Below are 12,743 nucleotides of genomic sequence, written 5' to 3'. Positions count from 1 at the left end.
GTGTGTGTGTGTGTGTGTGTGTGTGTGTGTGTTTAAAACAAAAGTCCCCAGCAATAACTTTAGAGTGAAAGACTGATTGTTATTTAAAACGCAGAACTAGAAGGGCAAGTTCAATGTGTGTTTGGCAGGGGGAACCATTGTTTTCTCCCGTATCTGAGTTCAAAATAAATGTGTGAGTTTTTCTTTCTAGCAGAGCAAACAACATGAATTACTGACATAGACATGTGTTCTGTTTCCGTACAGGCCAGTGGCTTTGGGGATCTAATAGACAGTACAAGAGGTAAGATACTTGCCTTGCACGCAGCAGACTGATCTCTATTCAATCCCTGGTACGGCTTATGGTCCCTTAAGCTCCACCAGGATGGATCCTGGAGCACTTCTGGGTATGGCCAAACAACCAAAAAATGGAGCCAGACAGGCCTTTTAACCATTGTTCCTTTGCGTGATAAAACCACTCAGAAAGTATCATGCTATATAAAATGAGCCAGAAAGAGAGAGACAGACATTGAACGACTGCACTCATTTGTAGACTATAAAATAATATAGTATGAGACTAACACCCAAGGACAGTAGAGACAGGGGCAAGGAAGATTGCTCCATGGTTGGCAGCCTGTCTCAAGTGTTGGGAGAGAAGGCAGCTGGGATAGAGAAGGGATCACTAAGTCAATGATGGTTGGAGGGATCGCTCAGGATGGGAGATGTGCGCTGAAAGTAGATAAAGGACCAAACGTGATGGCCTCTCGGTGTCTGTATTGCAAACCATATGCCAAAAGTAGAGAAAGAGTGAAAAGGAAAGTGTCTGCCAAAGAGTCAGGAGTTGGGGGGCAGTGGGAGGGATACTGGGGACATAGGTTATGGGAAAGCTACACTGGTGGAGGGATGAGTGTTTGATCACTGTATGACTGAAACTCAATCATGAAAGGTTTGTAACTGTGTCTCACAGTGATTCAGTAAAACAAGTTAGAAATAAATCCACTCAGAAAGCTTGCTCCCTATACTTCATTCACTGCAGATAAGCTGCAAGACCATTCTTCCCTGTTGCCATCTGAGTGGGCAGCTGGCAGGGCTGCACAGGGCTACAAAGCGTTGGCCCAGGAGTTTCCTTTGCTGGCACAGAGGCAGCCAGCATACAACAATAACAGCAGCAGATGAACCAGACTCCGGGATGCAGAAATGTTTCAGAGCCAGGGTCGATACATTGTCAACCTTAACCTCCTGGCACAAAAGCGAATGGCAAAGCTTAAGCCCAGTGGTTACAGTTTCTTTTTCCTTTCCTTTCCTTTCCTTTCCTTTCCTTTCCTTTCCTTTCCTTTCCTTTCCTTTCCTTTCTTTCTTTCTTTTTTTTTTTGGGGGGGGGGTAGTTGGGAGTTTTTTATTTATTTATTTTATTTTTATTGAATCACTGTGGGACTGGAGTGATAGCACAGCGGTAGGGCATTTGCCTTGCAAACAGCAGACCCTGCCAACCCAGGTTCGGTTCCTCTGCCCCTCTCAGAGAGCCCAGCAAGCTACTGAGAGTATTTCACCCGCATGGCAAAGTCTGGCAAGCTACCTGTGATGTATTCAATATGCCAAACACAGTAACAAGAAGTCTCACAATGGAGACATTACTGGGCCCGCTGGAGCAAATCGATGAACAGCAGGAGGACAGTGACAGTGAGAGTGAATCACCGTGAGATAGACCTTTACAAAGTTGTTCATATTAGATTTCAACTATACATCGTTCCAACACCCATCCCTCCACCAGTGCACATTTCCTAGCACCAGTGTCCCCAGTTTCCCTCCCATCGACCCTCTCTTCCCAGACTTTAATATCCATGGTCAGAGAAAACAGGGGCTCAGAGTACTGGTCAGTGGTTGAAATCAACCACAAGTGTGTGCGGGGTGGAGGGTAGGTAAGATAGAGAAGGGACCAGTATGACAATAATAGCTAGAAATGATCACAGTGGACAAGAACTGAGTGTTAAAAGTAGGTGAAGGGATATACCTGATAACTTCTCAGTATCTGTATTGTGAACCACAATGCCCAAAAGGAGAGAGGGAGAAAGAGAGAGAGAGAGAGAGAGAGAGAGAGAGAGAGAGAGAGAGAGAGAGAGAGAGAGAGAAAGAGAGAGAAAGAGAGAGAGAGAGAAGAGAGACAGACAGAGAGACAGAGAAAGACAGAGAGAGACAGAGAGAGGTGGCAGTTTTCTAAGCAAACCAGTTTTACCATGTGATTTGAGACCCAGTCCTGGAAGCTGAGCTTCAGAGGAAATTCCTAAGAATTGTGTGAGCCATTGTTTTTTTGTGCTTCCTTCCTCTTCTCCTTTGTTGTTGTTGCCCTGTTGCCATGACCCCAGCATTACACAGCTTGTGGCAACACTCATACCCTTGGCCTGGATGCCTCTCCCTCCCTGGTGGCAACAATTGCTGGAGGTCACTGTGGGACTCACACAAGCCAGTGTTCTCACACCTTCACTTGCGAATCTTGCTCATGCTCTCCTGAGTGCCAGGGGCTCAGATGGCAGAGCCTACGTAACTGTGTTCTTGTGATGGGCCGCACTGGGGATCAAACTCTTGACCTTGGACTTGCAAGACAGGACTTTTAACTGAGTCATTTCTCCAGGGGCCCTCAAAGTTATTTTAATTAGATTTTTTTCATTCAATTAGACAGAGTCTGGTGTTTTTGTGTCTGTGTGTATGTTTTTGGCAGGAACTCAAACTAGTGCAAACGCCTTTATAAATGCAGAGTGGTCAAATCTTATCTTTGCGTCAGTGGTCCAGTGGTCTCCCCTGTCATCCTGGTGCCTCTCTTGCTTATCTTGCCCCCAGGTTCTCACGCGCCCACCCATGCACCCCAACCTGCTTGCTGTTACCCTTTGTTTTCACCTTCACCCTTTCCACAGATCTTTTGCCGTGCCCTTTCTGCAAGGGCTAGAAAACCAGTCATAAAGATTGAAGGAAGTAAGGTCATTGGAATTACAATACCAGAAAGCGAATAAAGCAGAAATGTCAGGGGGACTGAAAAAAGAGAAACCACAGAAATCATAACTCAAGTATTCTGGGTTGGTCTGCTGCACTGCTGATTGTGACGTATATGTTTTAGGTGAATTCTATACTCAAACAACAAGAAAAAGAAACACCAAATAGTCTTTAATGAATCTAGGTTTAAGTGCTCATAATGGATCAAGCTCTGGGGAAGGGAAGAAAACTTTGCTTCCCTCCAGCATTCACTTTGTCTTTCTTTCACCTAGTGATAACCACCCCGGCTTCACTTGTTGTTGTTTTATTTTGCTTATTTATTTATATTCCCCCTTCCCTTCCCTTTTTGTTGGTGCTACTGCTTATTGCTCACACTTGATTGCAGTTCACCACTTTATAGTGGCACTAGGGATCCTTAACAGCAGCTCTCGGAGAGACGATTCAGGGATGTGGGGTGCTGTTGGGAACCGAACCCATGGGCCCTTCTGTAAGGCAAAATTTCCACAACAAAACTATCTTCCAGGGGTACCAGAATAATAATACAGTGGGTAGAGCTTTGCCTTGCATGTGGTCAATATCCAGCATCCTGTACGGTCCCCTGAGCATCGCCAGGAGTGATTCCTGAGTGCACAGCTAGGAGTAAGCCCTGAGCACTACTGGGTGTGACCCAAAAAGCCAACACATAGTCGTTGGGTAACTCAATTCCTAATATGTTTGTTTTGTTTTGTTTTTTGGATACACCTGGCTCTGTTCAACGCTTACGCCTGGTAGTCTTGGAAGATCAGATGGGGTGCCAGGGGTCAAAACCAGACTGGCCACATGCAAGACAAGAGATCCAGTGACTATACAATCACTTTGGCTCTTCAACCCTATTTTTATTGGATATAATTATTTCCTTTGCCCCAGATGACTACATTTCCTTAACTTTGGCAGGCTTGGTTACAGAACCTGTAACTATTCTGGCCAATGGGATGTAAGTGGAAAATATGTTAAACTTCTAGGTCATGCTGTTAAAGGGAAGATGCATGCTCTCCCCTTCTCCTTCTGACTGCTTAGAAATTTGGTGCACTGCCTTGGCAGAGAGTAACAGCCATCAATAGGTATGCCAACAAGGCGGGGTCACCAGATCCATTCAATAGGAGTATGCAAATGAGAAAACATCTCATCGTTGCATGTTACATACCTTGGGGGATGGGGGCCATGGGAGATGCTGAACTCACACCCTAAATAGTACACCAATTTGGTAGATCAGCAGAAAATAAATTTCATAAATAATCTTCAGTCGGGGGCTGGAGCAATAGCACAGTGGGTAGGGTGTTTGCCTTGCACACAGCCAACCCAGGTTTGATTCCTCTGTCCCTCTCAGAGAGCCCAGCAAGCTACCAAGAGTCTCCCGACCACACGGCAGAACCTGGCAAGCTCTCCATGACGTATTAGATATGACAAAAATAGTAACAGGTCTCACAATGGAGACGTTACTGGTCCCCGCTCAAGCAAATCAATGAACAACAGAAGGACAGTGCTACAGTGCTATAATCTTCAGTCACAGAATTTGTAAGAGGATCAGAGTAAGGTCTGGGGACTATAATGACTGGAACAATATCCAGAGCATTCTACAATCCTACCCCAGCAAAGACTGCCCCAGGTTATACCCCAAACCTTCACCGCCCTTGAACTAGATGCCTGTACCACCCTGAACCCAAGAGAAGTTGAGCCGGATTCTCATATGTTCATCTCCCATCAGCCTCACTGGAACACACTGGAACACTGATGGGCAGCTAATAGGTCCCTTACCTAACTGCAAGGGATTCTGGGAAAGTAAGTTTCTGGTGTCGCTCTTGGAAAGGTTAGAAGGTAACTATGCAGCCCAGCATCTACACACAGCTGAACTCTAGGGATCAGCATTCATGATGGGGATGGCGTGTTAGTCTGAATATGCTAACACTGGCACACACATCCTCTAAGCCGAAACCTAACCTATCGGACGTGGAGCCCACTCATGTTACAGTCCAGCCAGGCATTCACCAGGCAGCTTCTCAGCAGTCACTGTTCTACAAGGGGTCCGGAGATGATTTATGCGGCAGATAAAAGATGCTTCACTCAGGGCTATGCTCGAGGGGAAATGATGGCAGGCAGACTTGAGCCAAAGCCACTCTGAACACTGTTGTAGCTGGATCGTGAGTTAGATGTAGGTGAGAGTTAAGAGGATGCGAGAGGGTACCTCAAAGGTGCTGATGATACACTGCTTATATCCCTGTTCACCTTCAAGAAGCCATAGTTAAGCCCTCTATATCTGCAAATCCTTCCAGCTTTGTTCAATACCCAGCACACCAGGACTGGGCTAGAGAGGATTGGTGACTGACTTAAGCTCAATATTCTCATCAATGTATTTTGTTTGATGCCACACTCAAAGGTCCTCAGGCTCTGTGCTCAGGGACCACTCCTGGCTGGGCTCAGAGGACCATATGTGGTGCTGGAGATTAAACCTGGGTCAGCTGCATGCAAGACAAGCACCTTCCCAACTGTACTATCTCTCCAACCCCCCTCACCAATCTTAAACCAACCACAAGCCAACATCCAGAGGAATTGCATGTTACAAACTCAGTTTATTCAACTGTCCTTTCAGGGAGCTGGAACGATAGTACAGCAGGTAGGGCTTGCCTTGTATGCAGCCGACCCAGGTTTGATCCCTGGCATCCCATATGGTCCCCTGAGCACTGCCAGGAGTCCAGGAGTAATTCCTGAGTTCAAAGCCAGGAGTAACTCCTGTGTATCGCCGGGTGTGACTCAAAAAGCCAAAAAGTTAAAATAAAATAAAATCAAACCAAAACCATCCTTTCATTGCCTCCCAACCACACCAGGCAGACCTTCCATGAGCTCAATTACTAATGGCCAGTGATTTACCAACCACTCCAAAACGCTAACGCTTCAGGAAGACCCCTTCAGAACAGGATTCTGAGATCCTCTGGGCTGGTGCACACCTCACAGTGCCGAGTGTGTGGCGCCCTGGGAGAGGGCGGGAAAGGAGGCCTTATCACTTGTCCTACGGCAACTCTCCCCTTTGTTGGTTGCTGAAGTCCTGTGAGTCATAAGCTTCAAGGGCAAGTGAAAAGAAGGCATTGACTTGAGGTCTTTGGGGAATGGCTACAATTTAGGTGCACTGTTTTATGTTCCAGTATAGGAAAGAAGCGCAAAGCTTGTCCACAAGAACGGCCTCCAATAAGTCAACTAATAATATTAATTTCTTAATTTCTTAATCACTTCACTTAATCACTTAACTTCCCATTAGTTGGCGATTTGCTCGAGCGGGCGCCAGTACCGTCTCCATTTGTCCCTGTCGCGTGCTAGTGTAGCCCAATGGCATCTCTTCGCTCCGGGAACATGAAGGGCCTCAAACCGATCGTTCATGATCTTGATGAAGAAGTCTGACCATCTAGTAGGTGGGCAGCCACGCGGTCTTTTGACATCCCATGGAATCCAGTCAGTAACAGCTCTAGTCCAGCGGTCATCTTTAAATCTCATTACGTGACCAGCCCATCTGATTTTCGACACCTTGGCAAATGAGACAGCATCCCTGATTCTTGATCGTCGACGGATGTCAGAACTCTGGATTCGTTCTCTCATTTGAGTGAAACGTGATATTCCAAGCATAGCTCTTTCTATTCTTCTTTGGGAGACCTGAATAGCGTTCTCATCCTGTTTGCGTAGGGCCCAGGTCTCTGAGGCATATGTTAATACAGGAAGAACAGTGGAATCAAAGAGATGTGCCCGGAGCCGGAGGTTCTTCGTCCTCTTAGCTATTTCTTCAACGTTCTTGAAGGCGTTCCAAGCCGCTCTCTCCCTCCTGCGCAGCTCGGGTGCCAGGCCATTTGTCATGTTGACCTCTCGACCTAGGTACACATAGCTGTTGCATTCGGAGATGGTCATTCCGTTGAGAGTGAATGGGGCATCAGGAACGAGGCTGTTTCTCATAAACATTGTCTTCGTAAGATTCAGCTGTAGTCCTACCTTTCCACACTCACGGTCAAAGTTGGCCAGCATTTGTGCCGCTTGGCTGATGAAATTAATATTAATTTCAAAAGGAGAAAACCCACGCAGAAGGGGAGGAAGTCTGGATGCCGGTTCTGCTCAAAACTCTTCTTGGGCCTGAAGACATAGTCCAGGAGGTAAGTTACCTGCCTTATAGTCCAGGAGGTAAGTTACCTGCCTTGCCAGTTCTATTACTGGCACCATATGATTCCCCAAGCACTTCCAGGGAACGCCCCTCAGCACAGAGTCTGGGAACAGACCCCAGGCACTGCTAGGTATGCCCCCTAAACCAAGATAGGTAGGTAGATAGATAAGGTAAACTTTGAATGGGGTCAGTTCAGTGGTAGAGCTCATGCCTTGCATATATATATATATATATGTATATATATATTGGAGTGATTGCACCGCGGTAGGGCGTTTGCCTTGCACGCAGCTGGCCCAGCTGAGCCGGGTTCGATTCCTCCGCCCTCTTGGAGAGCCTGGCCAGCTACCGAGAGTATCTCGCCCGCACAGCAAAGCCTGGCAAGCTACCCGTGACATGTTCAATATGCCAAATACAGTAACAACAAGTTTCATGATGGAGACGTTACTGGGCCCGCTCGAGCAAATCGATGAACAACAGAGGACTGTGACCAATATATATATATATATATATATATATATATATATATATATATTTGAGTCCTGGGTTCATTGTGCATTTTTAAACACTACTTATTATCAGAATGATAATTTTGAATATCTTAAGTAAAAGTGTACATGGATATTTGAGGTTTTTTTGGTTTTGGTTTTGGTTTTTGGCTACACCAGCAGATTCTCAGGGATTTCTCCTGGCTCTGCACTCAGGAGTTATTCCTGGTGATGCTCAAGGGACCACACGGGATGTTGGGGATTGAACCTAAGTCCATAGTGTTCAAGGAAAGGAGTACCCACTTTATTATTTCTCTGGCCTCCCGAAAGTATATTTTTGAAATTAATTTTATGCATTTCTTTTTGCTGTTAAAACATACCCAGTAGCAAAGTTAAATTTAAAAGGGCCACATTTATAGCTCTATTTCTTTTGGACACTGCTTGGTCTTTTTTGCAGTCTTCCTTGCAGTGCCAAAGAATGAACCCAGGACTCACATGTATATATGCAAGGCATGAGCTCTACCACTGAACTGACCCCATTTAAAGTTTACCTTTATCTGAACCCTCAAACAATGGTCGTTTTCAGCATGCTCCAGTAGCATTATCGATCTTTCAGTCCCTAAGCTGTAATAACGTGTAAGTCTTAATCTTTCATTTTCTATGATCCGAATTGTTTTTATTACTTTTGGTGCTAGATGTTGAACCCAGAGCTTCTCCCATGCCAGGCAGATGCTGTGACCCTGAGCCATAAAACTAACCCCCGTTATCATCGACTCGTCCATCATCATAAGTTCATATAACTATTTCCCTCCAATTACTTTCTCTCCCCCCTCAAACTCAGCATCTTCAAACTATTTCTCACCAATATTGCAGTAAGACTCACTTCTTCAGTCTCCCAAATAGACTATTTTAATCTGTCTTGACTTTGACACAAGATTAATGCTCCAAACATGTGTTTTTTTCCAGCTACTGAGGGAAAGTGGGTATATGGGAACTTGAATAGCCATCTTTGATCCTCTCACTGAGTGATAAATTGCAGAAAAATTTGTTTTCTTTCAATGGAAATAGAATCACTCCTCCATCAACTCCCCCCTTCCCCCACCCCCCGCATCTTTCATCCAGCCCATCAAGGAGAACCCAGGGCTTTTGCAAGACCCTGACTCAAACTTCCACAGAACGCTAGAGCCCAGTATTTCTTTTTCTTTTTTTTTTTTCAAGATTTTTTTTTAACTGGGGCTGGAACGATAGTACAGTGGGTAGGGCATTTGCCTTGCACATGGCTGACCCAGGTTCGATCCCCAACATCTCATAGGGTCCCCCAAGCACTACCAGGAATAATTCCTGAGTGTAGAGCCAGGAGCAGCCCCTAAGCATTGCTGGGTGTGACCCAAAAAGCCAAAAAAATTTTTTTTATTGAATCACTGTGAGATTACAAAGCTATTCATGGTATGTTTTAGTCATACAGGGTTCCAACACCCATCCCTCCACCAGTGTACATTTCCCAGCATCACCAGTGCCCCCAGTTTCCCTCCCTTCACCTGCTTCTTAGCCTGACTCCAAAGCAGGGTCTCTCCTCTCTCTCTCTCTCTCTCTCTCTCTCTCTCTCTCTCTCTCTCTCTCTCTCTCTCTCTCTCTCTCCCGGTATTTCAAAGATAGTCTGATGCCTTAACTTCTCCCCACCAGTGCCAGAACTTTAGGCTACAGAAAGTAACTGACACAAAAACCACATAGACCTGCTGTAAGTTAGAGGCAGAGACAAAGAGATTGAACCCCCAAATAAGAAAGAGGTTTGCACGTAGATCACCCCCATCCATGCAAGGTGAGAGGGTCTGCACAGAGCCACTCCCTTTAGTATTGTCAAGACTGGGGGGGAAAGCCGTATGGGCTATTAAAATTAATTTTACTGTGAAGGAAACAAGATTAAGAAACAAAGATATAGAACTCAGTATTTAAAAAAAAGCCAGAGAGGGAAAATATCTCTATCACTATTTCTCTATAAAATAATTAAATAAAATATTAATTCTATAAAATAAAAATTCTAAAACAGGGGTCAGTGTGATAGCACACCAGGTAGGGTACTTGACTTGGATACATCTGACTCTCGTTCCTTCCAGACACCCCATATAGTATCCTGAGCCCCACCAGGAATGATCCCTGAGTGCAGAGCCAGGATTAAGCCCTGTGCCCAGCCAAGTGAGAACCTCCCCATGTGCACTGGTGGAGGGATGGGTGTTGACCGTTGTGTGATTTTAACCCAAACATGAAAGCTTGTAACTATCTCACGGTGATTCAATAAAAATTTTTTAAAAATGAAAAAAAAGAATGTAAATAGTAAAAAAAATCCTAAGACATAACAGAGGAATTATGAAATGAATATTTTTGTCAGCAATGTGATTCATGAAAGAATATAGAATTGTGAGAATTTATTGGGATGCCACATACAAAGAAAGGCAAAATGTTTGGGAAAGACTGTGCTTTCAACATGTCTCTACTGACATATATTTTTTAAAAAAAAATTAAGTTTTCAGAATAAGATTCACACTGGGATTACTGTTTTGAACAATAGATGCTGTCATTACCAGAAAGTCTATAATTATCTTCAAAAGGAAAATAAGGAAAAGGACTGGGGTAAAAAAAAAACAAGTGGGACCCTCCCCACCAAAAAGACCTAAAAATAAGATGAGAGCCTGAGAAATAGTAGGGGTAAGGCTTTTCTCTTACGTGGTATTGAGCTAGTTCTATCCCTGGTACTTCAAATGATGCCCAAGCATCACCAGGAGTGATTCAGGAGCACAGAGCCAGCGGTAGTTCCTGAGCACGCCAGATTTGACCCAAACCCTTCCCACCATCGCCAAAATAAAAAAAAAAAAGATGATGATGTAATTCAGTGATAGAGCTCTTGCCATACAGATATGAGGTTCTGAGTTCAATCTCCAGCACCGCAAAATAAATAATAAAAAGCAAGATGGGGAAGGGAGCAATAGCATAGCAGGTAGGGCATTTGCCTTGCACGCAGCTGACCTAGGTTCAATCCCCGGCATCCCATATGGTCCCCAAGCCCCACCAGGAGTAATTCCTGAGTGCAGAGCCAGGAATAAATAACCCCTGAGCATCACTAGGTGTGACCCAAAAAGAAAAAAAAATCAAGATGGCTTTCTCATAGGATATGTTCTCTGAAATACTAGTCCCATTAGCAGTTTTATGGAATTCACATTAAGGCAATTTGAAAGAAAATAGGAAACATAAAGTTACAATATGGAAAGACAGATCTACCATTTGAACTAAACACATCAAAAACAGAAACTATGACAACAATCTTTTGTCTGAAACATTTCTTTGCAAGCAATGCCTTGTGCCACAAGCAATTTCAAACCACAACACAGTTGGTGTACCCAACTAAAGGGAGTAATCCACAGCAACGGCCCAAATTAAAAGGATATATAAACCCCACAGCCAGCAATAATCCCTTCCACCCTCCACTCCCAGGTCAAGAGTGATCACTGAGCACAAAGTCAGGAGTGAGACCTGAGCACCACCGGGTGTGGCCCCCAAACAAACAACAGAATGTCCTTGAGACTACATCAATGTTTGTAAGAAAAAGAGACTGCTGCTCAAATCTCCTGTCATTAGATCCCAGTTTCACAAAGACCAAGAAGGTAAACTAAGATTGCAGAGGTGGGGCTTAAGAAGGGAGGGGGGTTGGAATCCTGGGAGAGGGAGGTGGGTGATGGATGTGGAGTTGGAATTATCTGCATGAGAAACTATTATTCATAGTATTGTAAACCACAATGGGGCGGAGCGATAGCACAGCACATAGGACGTCTCCCTTGCACGTGGCTGACCCGGGTTGGATTCCTCCATCCCTCTCAGAGAGCGTGGCAAGCTACTGAGAGCGTCCCGTCCATACGTCAGAGCCTGACAAGCTTCCTGTGGCGTATTGGATATGCCAAAAACAGTAAAAACAAGTCTCACAATGGAGCCGTTACTGGGGCTCACTCGAGAAAATTAATGAACAATGGGAGGACAGTGCTACAGTGCTACATTGTAAACCACAGAGTCTCAATCAACAATTTTTTTAAACAATCAAATAAGTTTTATTTATTCATTTATTAATTTATTTATTTATTGCAGAGGCATCCCCAGGACACCCAGGGAAGCTCAGAACTCTGCTCTAGTAATACCTCCTGGGCCCCAGAAAACGTTTTTTAATGCGTTGGAAAGTGCCAAATACCATGAAAGGTCTTGTGCTTCTGCCAACCTCAGAGACGGTCTCTGCTTGGGATCATGAGAAGGATTTGAGCTAAAATGCTTGGGGAATAAAGAGACTAATTAATTCTCTTATTAAATACTTCATCTCAGAGAGCATGCATCGACTGATTCTTATCTAACCAAGTAGTGTTTCCCAGTAGACCAAACATTCAAATTATCACTTCTCTTTGCATAGAATTAATTTGTTTGGGAAATTTAAAAAGTAGAGGATTGCTCACAATTGTTGCACATGGTATCAAAGCAGTACTAATTTTGCAGTACTAAATCAGGCAAGTGCGGACATACACATATGTACATATAAGATATAACACGTGAAACTGATACTAGGTCTCCACATTGGCAGAAATGTGAACATTAAACCCTAAAACTTCGGTTGGAATGATAGGCGAAAGCACTTGCCTTTCATATAATACAGCTGACCCAGGTTTGATCCCTCGCATATGATCCCCTGAGCGCTGCCTGGAGTGATCGATCCCTAAACTCAGAGCCAGGAATAGCCCTAGGCACTGTTGGGTGTGGCCCAAACAAACAAACAAACAAACAAAAAACAAAACTGCAAATAGTATTTCACCATAAATATTTACAAAGGAGGCCAGGAGATGACTCAGTCTTTCTGGACTAACATGCCCCAGATCTCTTGGAAGAGAGCATAAAATGACGCCCCATGCTATCAAACCCAGGCCCGGCTGTTTCATTTGTGGCAACCAGGAGGGGGTCAGATGAGTTTCCCTCCCAGCCCCAAGGACCCAAGGATGGCATTCAAAAACCCCCAGAACAGACACCTCATACCTCACACCACTAATATTCCAAGAATGTGCACCACATTTGATGAGCTTTAAAGTAAAAGGCAACCA

This window comes from Sorex fumeus, unplaced genomic scaffold, assembly GCF_029834395.1.
Source record: "Sorex fumeus unplaced genomic scaffold, SorFum_2.1 ptg000094l, whole genome shotgun sequence".
Lineage (NCBI taxonomy): Eukaryota > Metazoa > Chordata > Mammalia > Eulipotyphla > Soricidae > Sorex > Sorex fumeus.
This window is presented reverse-complemented; position numbering follows the sequence as displayed.